General features: G+C 36.5%; 1 long non-coding RNA gene and 1 pseudogene across 1 annotated transcript; both read right to left on the bottom strand.

Annotated features, from left to right (window-relative positions):
* The window catches only part of LOC18768955, a 7,549-nt pseudogene extending 3,534 nt beyond the window's left edge, over positions 1 to 4,015 (bottom strand).
* Positions 10,484 to 11,426, bottom strand: LOC18766561. Its single transcript, XR_002273014.1, has 2 exons — positions 11,270 to 11,426; positions 10,484 to 11,078 (listed from the first exon to the last, which is right to left on the bottom strand). It is a non-coding gene; the product is annotated as an uncharacterized LOC18766561 (long non-coding RNA).

The following is an 11,693-nucleotide window of genomic DNA, read 5'->3' as shown; positions in this document are numbered from 1 at the left end:
GCTGCCATGGAGCCATCTCCTCTTCCAACACCACCGACACAACTCCACCATCCTCCCAAATTGTTACTATCCACACTGACTCAACTCCTATTAGTCATGCAGTTCCAATGGCACCAGCTCCTGCCTCTGCCTCTGTAGCCACAACAAGACATCCTCAACAGCAAGACGATTGGTTGTGGTACTAGGAGGGGCAAACTCTACCGAAAAAAAAAGGTGAAAGGGCTATGTTTATTGACGTATCCCAAGAAGATGTTGCTTATTTCTTGACTCTGACAACCCCTTCTCTTTAAGGGGAGAAGGGGAGTGAAGAGAAGTTGTTTTGTCTCTAAACCCTTATCTCAAATTTCTCATATTCAAATCCAAACCCTTATCTCAAATTTCTTCAAATTTCTCATATTCAAATCCAAAACCCTAAATCAAATTCCTCATTTTTTTTTTCCCCAAATCCAAATCCCTCAAATCTAAAGTCCTCAAATCCTCTTATCCAAATCCCTAAACACATACCATCAAATCTTATACACATACCTCTTAAATCCAATCCCTACATCAAATTCATACATCAAATTTCTCACATCACCTTCCTCACCTTCTCATATCACATCTTACTTCCGTTGCGATGTCAAGAACCCATACGATTCTTCATCTTATTGCAGACTCACAGAAGCATGAAGTCAACCCAAACTTCTTCTTCTATCACTACCACCAAAGGTTCTACTGTTCATACGTCCTCCAAGATCAGATATTGCATATGCTGTGAGTGTGGAAGAGTATTTCATGACTCACTTACCAAGTTGGGCATTCGTGACATATATGCACCAACTAAAGGAGGAGTGTTGACATGAGTCTCCTAATTAATCAAGGAGATTTATTTCATTGATTAATTAAGGGATTTACTTTCCTATTTTTTATATAAGTGATAAATCATTGTACAATTAGGAGATACTTTCCTAATTCTTTACTATATCTAATTCCTTGTAAAACCTTCATATGTAAACTCCTATATATACCTCCTTATGGAGAAGAATAAAGAACAACCAAAAGTATTCAAACCATATTCATATTTTAGCACCAGCTGACAGTACCCGATTCAAATTCCTCTTTGGAATCCGAGTTAGACCCTGTGCGTGTCCGACACCTGGCAAATGTCGAGCACAAATGACCTATTTGCCCTTCTATACAAAACACGATAAAATAACAAAGTTAGGTTTGGGTCATTACACCAGCCTCCATTATTGTATGTTTGATGTTTTCAGATTTAGTATGGTGGTTTAGATTGTGGGTATGGTGATTTAGATGGTGGCTATGTTGCTGGTGGTTTAGATGGTGGAGGGATATATGAGGTGGTGTGATGTGGTTGGTGTCGGGTGGGTCATTGTGCTAAAATATGAAAACTATGAGAGAATATTTGTTTGTGGGAATTTTCTGTGTATTCTTCTCCTTGTAGGAGGTCATATTTATAATACAACGAAACCTAAATAGGCAAGTAAATAATAAATTCCTAAATCTATTTGCAGTAGGAAATCAGAAATTAAAGTAAATCAATTACAATTATAATAGGAATTCTTGGTGTGTAAGGAAAGTAAGTCAATATCCACAAGTCACGCTAACACTCCCCCTCAGTTGGTGCATAGATGTCGCCAATGCCCAACTGATCTAGTGAATTGTGGAATGCTTTACTGGAAATCGCCTTTGTCAAAATATCCACCAATTGATCCTCGGATTTCACAAAATGCGCAATCTGGTCCATATGTCGGGGTCGTTAGTTGAGAAGTCATAATATGTGCAGCGGAAGATGCATAGGATACAGGTTGAGTAGGAATTAGGATCGGAATCTGAGCCTGAGTCGAGGCCGGAGTCGGAGTCGAAATCGGGATCAGGGTCTGAATCAGAGACAAATTCGGGGTTGGGGTCGTCTTCGGAGTCGGGGTCGGGGTCGGGGTCGAGGTCGTCGTCGTCATAGTCGGGGTCGGGGTCTGGGTGGTCGTCATCATAGTCGGGGTTGGGGTCGGGGTCGTTAAAAGAGGATCCTGATTCTGGATCGGGTTCGGGGTCAAAGTCTGCATCTGTAGGAGCGGAGCCATCTGGGCACTCAACTCAACGATGGTTGGTGGAGAATGAGAGAATGAGTCGGTGGTGCTACCTCTATGAGGGTTGAAAAAATCATCAACCCCCATAACACTAAATAAAATAATCTCTATTATAATAGGACAAAATATAATTGATAAGTAACCAAAATTCTAATGAAATAAGGACTCGCCAACACTCCCCCTCAAGTTGGGCAAAGATATTTCGCAGGCCCAACTTGACAAGCGAGTCACATGACACCATACTTGAGAAACACCAATTGTAGAGAAGATCTTTTAGTCAACCACGAGTGAAACAAGTGACAAACTAAAACAAAGTTCACAGCGGAAACACAAGAGCAAACCCTAAAAAATAGGGCACATAGCAAAACACAGAAATCCTGTGAGCACGGCTGTAGATAAGGCAGAACACAGAAACCCTGTGAGCACGGCAGTAGGTAAGGCAAAACACAACAGAGACAACTTCTCTTCACTCCTGGGTCGTCGGAGTCAAGAAATAAGCAACATCTTCATGGAAATATGTCAAGGTAATTGGGATAGGTCAATAAACATATCCCTTTCACTCCCCCTCCCCCCTCTTAAGGGGGGAGAAGAGCACTTAAATTTCAAGAAGAACACAAGCACAAGTCCCTAGATCGAACCTGGCTCTGATACCATGCTAAAATATGAAAACTATGAGAGAATATTTGTTTGTGGGAATTTTCTGTGTATTCTTCTCCTTGTAGGAGGTCATATTTATAATACAACGAAACCTAAATAGGCAAGTAAATAATAAATTCCTAAATCTATTTGCAGTAGGAAATCAGAAATTAAAGTAAATCAATTACAATTATAATAGGAATTCTTGGTGTGTAAGGAAAGTAAGTCAATATCCACAAGTCACGCTAACACATTGTGGTTGAGGCGGCGTTTTTTGGGTGGGGGCTAGGAAGGGGTCGAGAAAGACCTAAGGGAGGAGGGAGGGAGAGAGAGATAGCCCTTTAGAGGTTGGGGGTGTTAAAGCTTTCCACATACTGTGGGATAGATAGGTGAAGCATGTGTTTCAGCCTAGTTGAAATTTGGTTGGGTCATGCCCAAGATCTGACAAATATGAATCAACATTTGGGCCTAAGCTTTGCTCGAGCAATCCTAAATCAATAAAGATTGCTAGAAGCTCAAAATCATATATGCGTTTGAGTGCCTAAAAGGTGCTAAGAGCCTAAATGCAGTCGAATGCCTAAAAACGACCAAATGCTTTAAGCAACCAATGCTAAGAGAGGCAATGACGGATTAATTGCATTTCCTTTCAATTCCTTATACTTTCTCTTTCAATCTTTATTTCCATACACTTATGGTTTCAGATTTGTGGTTTTAATTGGCATGACTGAAAGAGTTGGATGACCAAATTGATTTTTAAAAATTAAATTTAAGGACCAAATTGCGGTTAAAAAACTATATAAAGCTGATGCAATGTTTTTGAAATTGAATCACCATGATAGCATATATAGTGAGTGAGTGGCTAATATATCTACTTTCATATAACCATTTATAGGATCCACAACAGCAATTTTTGTAAGAGGAAAGCAATTGAAATTAATAAGAATGTTGGCGTGAGTTAACGTTCCTATTAGGAATTGAATTTATATTTTATTGAAATTATCTAATTTGAGTAGAATTAGGAGATTTTGTACATATTTCCTATTTGTAACCACTCTATATGTAGTATATATATTCCTCATTTAGAGAAGAATAAACATATCAGTTTAAACCCTAATTATTTTGAGTTGGTATCAGAGCCAGGTTCCGATCCATCTCTACAACATCAAAACCCTAATCCTAAAAAAACTTATGTCCGCTGCACCTAGCCTATACACCTAAGCCTCTGCCGTCTTCTATATCTTACTGTCGTCGTCGCCACCTAATCTTTTGTTGCCGCTGCCATCTATCACCATGTCAGATGTCACTGTATCTTCTTCTTCTGCTCCTATTGTGACGGTTCATACCGAATCATCCACTAACCTACCTATGGGATTCAAATTGAATGGATCCAACTATGAGATATGGGCTTTCATGATCGAACTCTATGCTACTATACAAGGCAAATTGGGTTACCTGACTGGCTACACTGATGCCCCTGATTCCCAAGACCCAAAATTTGAGAAGTGGAAAATTGCTGATGCTGTTGTGAAAAGTTGGATGCTGCGAACTATAGAACCCAATTTGTTGAATATGTTTCATACTCTACCTACTGCTAAGGAAATTTGGGATGCTGTTAATTAGATGTTTTATGATGGCTCTGACATATCCCAGCTCTATGAACTGCGGTGCCAGGCTACCCGTCTCAAGTAAGAGAGTCATCCTGTCTCTACATATTTTGCTGAACTTAAGGCAATCTGGCTTGAATTAGACAAGAGATGTCCTTTTCAGATGAAGTGTGCTGATGATATGAAGACTTGTTAGGCTGCTGTTATGGCAGATCATGTGTATGATTTTTTGGCTGGCCTTGACGATACTTATGACAAGGTCCGCAGTGATATTCTATAGAGTGATAAAGTTCCAAGTATCGAAAATGTATTTTTTATGGTTCGTCGAGAGGCGCAATGCCAAATTACTATGCTTGGATCCGGCACCAAGATTGGGGAACCTGCTGTTGTGTTTGCTTCCAAAAACATTGCTTTGGTTTCTCGGCCTACAGGGTCTGGCTCTTCTGCTGTTCTGCCTCATCGCCTAACTTCTGCAAAAAACAAAAAAAACAAAAAAAAAAAACAAACTGAAGTGTGATCACTGTGGTGAAAAGAGACATACTATCGACACATGCTGGGCATTGCATGGGGTACAAGATTGGGAGAAAGAGCAGAGGCATTTAAAAAGGGAACAACTAGACAGCAAAGCTCATGTGGCTATTGCCCCCACTTCTGCGGCTCGCATCACCACTGGGCCTAGCCACCTTGCTACTACTTCTCCTCCGAATTTGACCGCGGTCTCAAGCACTCCAACATTTGCCACCAAGTAACTTTGGCAAGGCTTTCCATGCCCATGATACCCGTGATACAGTTTGGATTATTGATTCAGGAGCTATTGACCATAAGACGTATAATTCTGCTTTATTCTCTACTACTCTTCCGCCTCATCGTGATCATGTTTTGACTGCTAATAATGTTGCTGCTCCTGTCAAAAGGGCTGGTTCTATACTATTGACACATGCTTTACCATTGGACAAAGTGTTACTGGTTCCATCTTTATCTAGTAATTTATTATCTGTATCGCAAGTTACTAAGCAGTTAAACCGTTGTACTGATGTATCCGTCTTTTGTACTGATGCATATCCAGACTCGGGAGATCTTTGGTCGTGGTACTAAAAAAACGGGGCTTTATTATGTGGATGATGTCCATGAAATCAAGTCATCTCCAAAATATCTTGGGATTGACACCATTTGAACAATCTTTTATTTCCAGTCACAACTTCACCTCACCTTTAGGACAAATTCATGAACACCGAACAGTATTTCCCACTAGTTTTACTTCTCTTGACTCTTATCTTGTTTAATCTTTGTCTTGAACTTTCGCATGATACAAGATAGTCACTAAATATATCATTCGAAATATGTCAATTCCAACGCCCATGGAATCTACAAGTTCGTGCCGAGTAGTCATCAACGCACTCAAGAGGAAGGGATCAAATCAAAGCTGGAGCTGAATCCTTGAAAGATTTACGAGACACACACCCTTTCCTGATAGCTAAACAAGGTCACAATAGTCATTTTCTAATGACTCAAAAAGCGTCAAGAGTACCAACATCAATAAAGGGTACCATCATTCTTAACACTTATTATTTCCTGACATCTAAAAAAAGGGCACAAACCAGTCGAAATCTTCAATGAACTCCTCTCTTAATGCTTTGTAACCATCAACAAATATATTTCCTGACATTTAAAAGTTCTTTCTTGATGATTTTTTAACCGAGTTAGGGTAGCTATCTATATAAAGAAATCGATATCGAGGCTAGACTGCGTATTTTTGTACTTAATGTGAGGCAACCTAGCTATAGCTAGACTTAGTTTACCATAATTCAACCAACATAACCCACCAGATACAATTAAGTCTTCCCTAGTTACTTATTATATGCGAAATTCATGTATTTCAGTGATCAAGGATTACGTCATACACATGTTTGCTTTTGTATAATAATTGCTGAACATAGATAACCATAAATATTCTTCACTGGATCCACTTTATTTATTGTCAACAAAGGTACTGTAAACAAAGATGGCAGAGTAACAGGAGTTACATGATTATTTAGAAGCAACATAAGCCCTTATTTTTCATATTTCAAACCCATGGGCATCCAAAAGCAAGGACTGAGTCAGCAATTGAAGCTGTTTAATTTAGCATACCCAGCCAAAAACATGATTTTCGAACTAATGCTTCTTACAAAAGTAGCAGAAACACGCGAATCCTGTACGGACTTTAACCCCAAAAAATTTGCCAAAAGTAGCATGGCAAGCACCGTGCTTTGCGCACTCCTATGTTCTGCATTGTTTGTCACAGTTCTTGGTTTTGATACAAATGCCTGACCATGTCTTGCTTCGCCTCGACTCCAACCGGCACGGCACTGCTGTGGCTTCTGCCGTTGGCACTAATGTTGTAGCACAAATTGCAGAAATAGAATAATATATTAGAATTAGAATGCAAGCATACACTTAACCCAATAATAATGCATGTTTCTGATTTTAAGCACAGATGATATAAGCTGTTGATGAGTTCATATAAAAGTTGGATTCTAATAACTCACCAAGGAAGCAATGAAAAGCAAAACAATTAGAAGGGCAATTGTTGTACGGAATGCGGCGACAGACTTTGCCATCTTTGAACTCTTTCTTAGTTCTTGTGCTTGATACTGCAAGTGAGGACCAACCCCTAATTTATAGTCTTAGGAAGCAGTTTCTCTCTTAATTTTTTAAAGTTTATTTTCTTTCTTTATGAACACCATGACCATTAAATTAGTTAGTTGTTATTCTCCACAAATTTGTAGAATCTGAACTTTTAATATTTCTACACACCGCATTCTTATCCACAGGTGCAACCTTCTCCGACAAATTCCAAAGTGTTTAAGTATATGTTTTCTCTATCTTTAAAAGTAAAAACTACAGTAGAAACAAAATGAAAAAGTTATCAAACGAACCCTTAGACATCACATATCGGTAAAATTGCTCAAGTCTCATCAAAACTATAATCTAATTATATTATCTAGTTTTCTTCTTGTGATGAGATGGTTGACAATTTTAATGTCACGGTCAATCCTAATTATAACCTGATGACCTATTTCATGTACGGTTTGACTGAGATATCTACAGAGTACAAGCATAAAAAACAAAACCTATAGATACTACCCATCCAATGCATAACCTGATGACCTTGCACACTCAGGTACCTACAGGCTAACCCATTAAAAAAGGGCCTTGACTTACAGACCAGAGATCTCAATTTTGAACCTCCGTATGGCATTAGTTGTGCGTGTGTGAGAAATCCCCTCCCTTCTTGTAGGGTTTATCTTGCTAAGATTTATTTTTAGCTTCCCTTGACAACTTCGTATTTTCATTTTTATGTGTAAAAAATTCTGCTTAGTAGTCTTGGCTTGGTTTAAATATTATCGCAAGAAGTCTTCTGCAATCAAGATGGAATCCCACTCTATGAAGGTTTCAGACTGTAAGTTATTACATGCATTTCATTCATTCTGCATTTAGCATTTCGAATGTTTGAAAAATGTTTTTTTTTTTTCTGTTATCTGATGCGTTTCATTCTGCTTTTTCTTTCCAGATGATTAAACTGTTCCACGTGATTTTCACATGGTTTTCATGTTTGTCCTCTTGTGATTACCATGATTGGCTGACAGCTGCATTGAATTTAGAGTAGAATTCTGTAGGATAAGTAGGGCACTGGGCATAGCTGCCGTCATGGCTTTTAGCTCATTTAAGGAAATTTTTTGAAAGTCACTGCCATTGCATTTTTTCCTCTGAGCTTGGTCTGAAAGGTTTTTTTGATTTTCAAAAGGTTTCTCTTTTTAAAATCTGCTGGTCTTTTCCTTCTTGAGTATGCATCCATATCTAGAATCACATCTTCATCTAGATTTAGATAAGATTCTTGCATTAGTTTCTTGAAAGGGCTGAGCTTCACTTTACAGAATCTACAGGGTGGGTTTCTGGGTGAACATGCCCGTGGGTTGATTTTGTGATTGTGACTAATCATCTGTTGTTATTATTCCTATTTCTGAATTAATGGATGCTCACATACATACCACCATAGTTGTTGCTAGCACAGAGGATGCCTAAATTGACGAGTCCTTCTGAGTGCTTAGGTTGTCACCTAGTTTTTTCTAAGTCCGCCAGGGTTTTGATTATTGTTGTTGTATGTGTGTAGTTTGTGAATTGTAATCTCAGGTCTGTGACTAGTAATACATGTTCGGGAACACTCCAAAACCAATTGGCAATGCAGGAAAGTAACCCAACACCTTATAAGTTCTTGCTAGACTTTTCAACTTTCCAATGTAAGACATTGCCACCTTTACATTCTCACGCCTGGTTGTACACCTGCAGACATCTGAAGGAAGATTGACATCTAACTCAAGGGTCTCGAGCCAAATTTTAGCTGAACATGTTGTACAAAGTTTTTTTTTTCTTTTGGCTTTGAAATTCGGTAGTTCGAGACGTGAACTTAAATTCTAGTTACATTGCTGCACATATTCAACAGATGCTAAATTTCATCTTTTTGTGATTAATTTAACAATCGTAATTAAATTAATTGTAAATTGAGCTTAGACTCATAAAATTTATTTTAAATCACCTACAACCTTTCCTTTTATTTTTCTATTTAAAATACTCGATGACTAGGATCCAACTAAGTAAGTTACTTAATATAACTTAAAATATGATTTATTGTATTTTTCGGATTCCAAGACCCCTATTTATAAGTTAATGTGTTATGAGAGGTGTAACTAATGACACACGTTGAATTTTGGAAAGATCTCCAAATGATTGTAATGGATGTAAGAATTAATTTAGAAACTTATTTGAAATTAAATATTAAATTCAACATTAATGTATTGGTAATCTATAGGTAATTAATGTTTTAGTTTATTTAATAAAAAAATTATGTTGTTTTCCTTTTATGAATTATACGACTAGTTATCTATTTTATTATAGTTTTATGAATAATAGTGTATATTCTAACTATGTTGAATAATAATTTGATAATCTATTTATTGTTTGTTTTTTTAAAATGAACCTATTGTTTCTCTAAATAATGTACCTATTTTTTCTCTCTAAATAATGTACCTTTTTTTTTTCTCTAATAATGTTTACCTAGTAAAACAATTTACCTAGTATAATAGACTTATTTTTTTCTTCTAAATAATGCTCTTATTTTTAATTTATAAAAAATGTGCATAAATTTCAATTATACAACGTACCTATTTTTTATAAATTATTGTGTACCTATTTTTAATTTATGAAAAATGAATGGAAATTTCAATTTCAAAGTAATTAACCTAGTTTTTTATTTTTTATTTTTTGATAAATAATATACCTATATTTTGATACGTATATATTTATATTTATATTTTTCATACATACATTATTGGATATGTAATTTATATATATATATATATTACAATTTTAAGGGGCGATGTGTTAGGGGGATTGGCAACCAAAAGAAATGAAGAGATTGATATGATTTTAATAGGGAGTTTTAATTACAATTATGGCAGTTAATGAAACATTTGGAATAAATTATAAATAAAATATAAAGTTTGATGGTAACGATGTAAAAATATAAGAATATTATGACATTTTATATCCTACTGGTCATTTAAGTTTGAAATTGGGTTTTACACATAGATTTATAGAATAATGGATATATATGTCTAGGAAATAAAAATTGTAGGGACCTATATTGGACAATCCCTTAAATTAATGATGAAAGCATTAACTGATTAAGATTCTACGATATCTTCATGAAAGTCAGTCAAACACGTATTGGCAGTATGGATTCTATCTATCTATCTTGTTCTCTCAACCCTGTCTTGACATTGTTTAGACCTGATGCTCAAATCTCAATGCTCATAATTCATTAAATTTATATATGCAGGGCGACATTAGCTTCTTCCATTAGTCTGCAACTGCAATGCATGTGTTAAGATTTAAGCAAATTAATATTTCATTACATTCAGGAATAAATCGGTTTGTTGTCTTCATCAATCATATCTTGTTGCAGGGATCTCAAAAGAGACGAAAAATATAAATAGAACATTGACTAAGTGGTTACTTTCTATTTAAAATCACACCGCGCTTTGGATTAGTATTATTTGGTTAAATTATATTAGATGGATTAATGGTCTCTGAGATGATCCTTAAAAAAAGACCTAATTAACAGATGAACGATTTTTATTATTGGATCGTATCGACGTTTAGGTACACATACACTACATATTACAATACGAAATGGGCCTCACAATTTGAACAGTTTGGATCACCATTGACTCATATTGGAAACAAACATATATATTTTATTGTAAACAACAAGGGGAGGGTACAAATTTAAAGCAGTACAAACATGAGTTACATGATTAAACAACACGTGTGGGTTCTCGCCGATCCAGCAGAACTGCGAGAGCCTTTATTTTTGAGCTTCCAAACAGAAAAGTACACGATCCACAAGCATAGAACGAGGCAGCAGCAAAACCTCTTTATTTCCTGCATGCATGCATGCCTAGCCAAAACATAAACTTGCTTGCTTGACCTAATTATTAATGTTTTTTACAAAAGTAGCAGAAGCATGCAAACCCTTTAAAGACCTTCACACCGAGAACGTTGCGATAAGTTGCATGGCAGGCACCGTGCTTTGCACGTTCCCATGTCTTGCATTGTTTGTCACAGTTCTTGGATTTGACACAAACCCCTGACCATGTCTTGCTACGCTTCGACTCCAGCGGGCATATTACTCCTTCTGCCGTTGGCACCACTGTTTATCGCACAAATTCAACAAAATATTCAATTTCGCATATATTAAAAATAAAATTTATAGGATGATAATTATAAAAACAATAAATAAAAAATATGATTACGAAGTTGGAAAATGCAACTTTTTTATGCCCTACATGAATAAATTCATGAATTCGCTACTGATACATATTAGGGTTTAGCTATGCTCACCCAAGGAAACAATGAGAAGGAAAGCAATTAGGATAGCAACTGTGGGACGGATTCCAGCAACAGACTTTGCCATCTTTGAACTCTTTAGTTGGTTCTTTTTCTTGATGATACAATTAAGTGAGGACCAACCCCAATTTATAGGCAGAATATGTTGTCCCTTCTCTCTCTCTCTCTTTTGTTTGTTTGTTTGTTTTTGTTCCAAATGAAAATCCGATCAGTAAATTAGGCGTTGTTCACAACTTGATCAATCTGTACATGACACGTAGAAGTATATATGAATAGAAGTGTTTTTTAAAATGTTTACTTTCTTGTAAGTTCTGCATGTGCTTATGAAATATTAATAATTCTATGAACCTCATGGATCTGATCTCTACAGTCTAACTTGTAGGCACGTCTTTCGGCAAAATTCTGGGAACAGTGAATT

This window comes from Prunus persica, chromosome G8 (assembly GCF_000346465.2).
Source record: "Prunus persica cultivar Lovell chromosome G8, Prunus_persica_NCBIv2, whole genome shotgun sequence".
In the NCBI taxonomy this organism is placed as follows: Eukaryota; Viridiplantae; Streptophyta; class Magnoliopsida; order Rosales; family Rosaceae; genus Prunus; species Prunus persica.
Note: the sequence above shows the minus strand (reverse complement) of the source record. Positions and strands in the feature narration are given on the sequence as shown.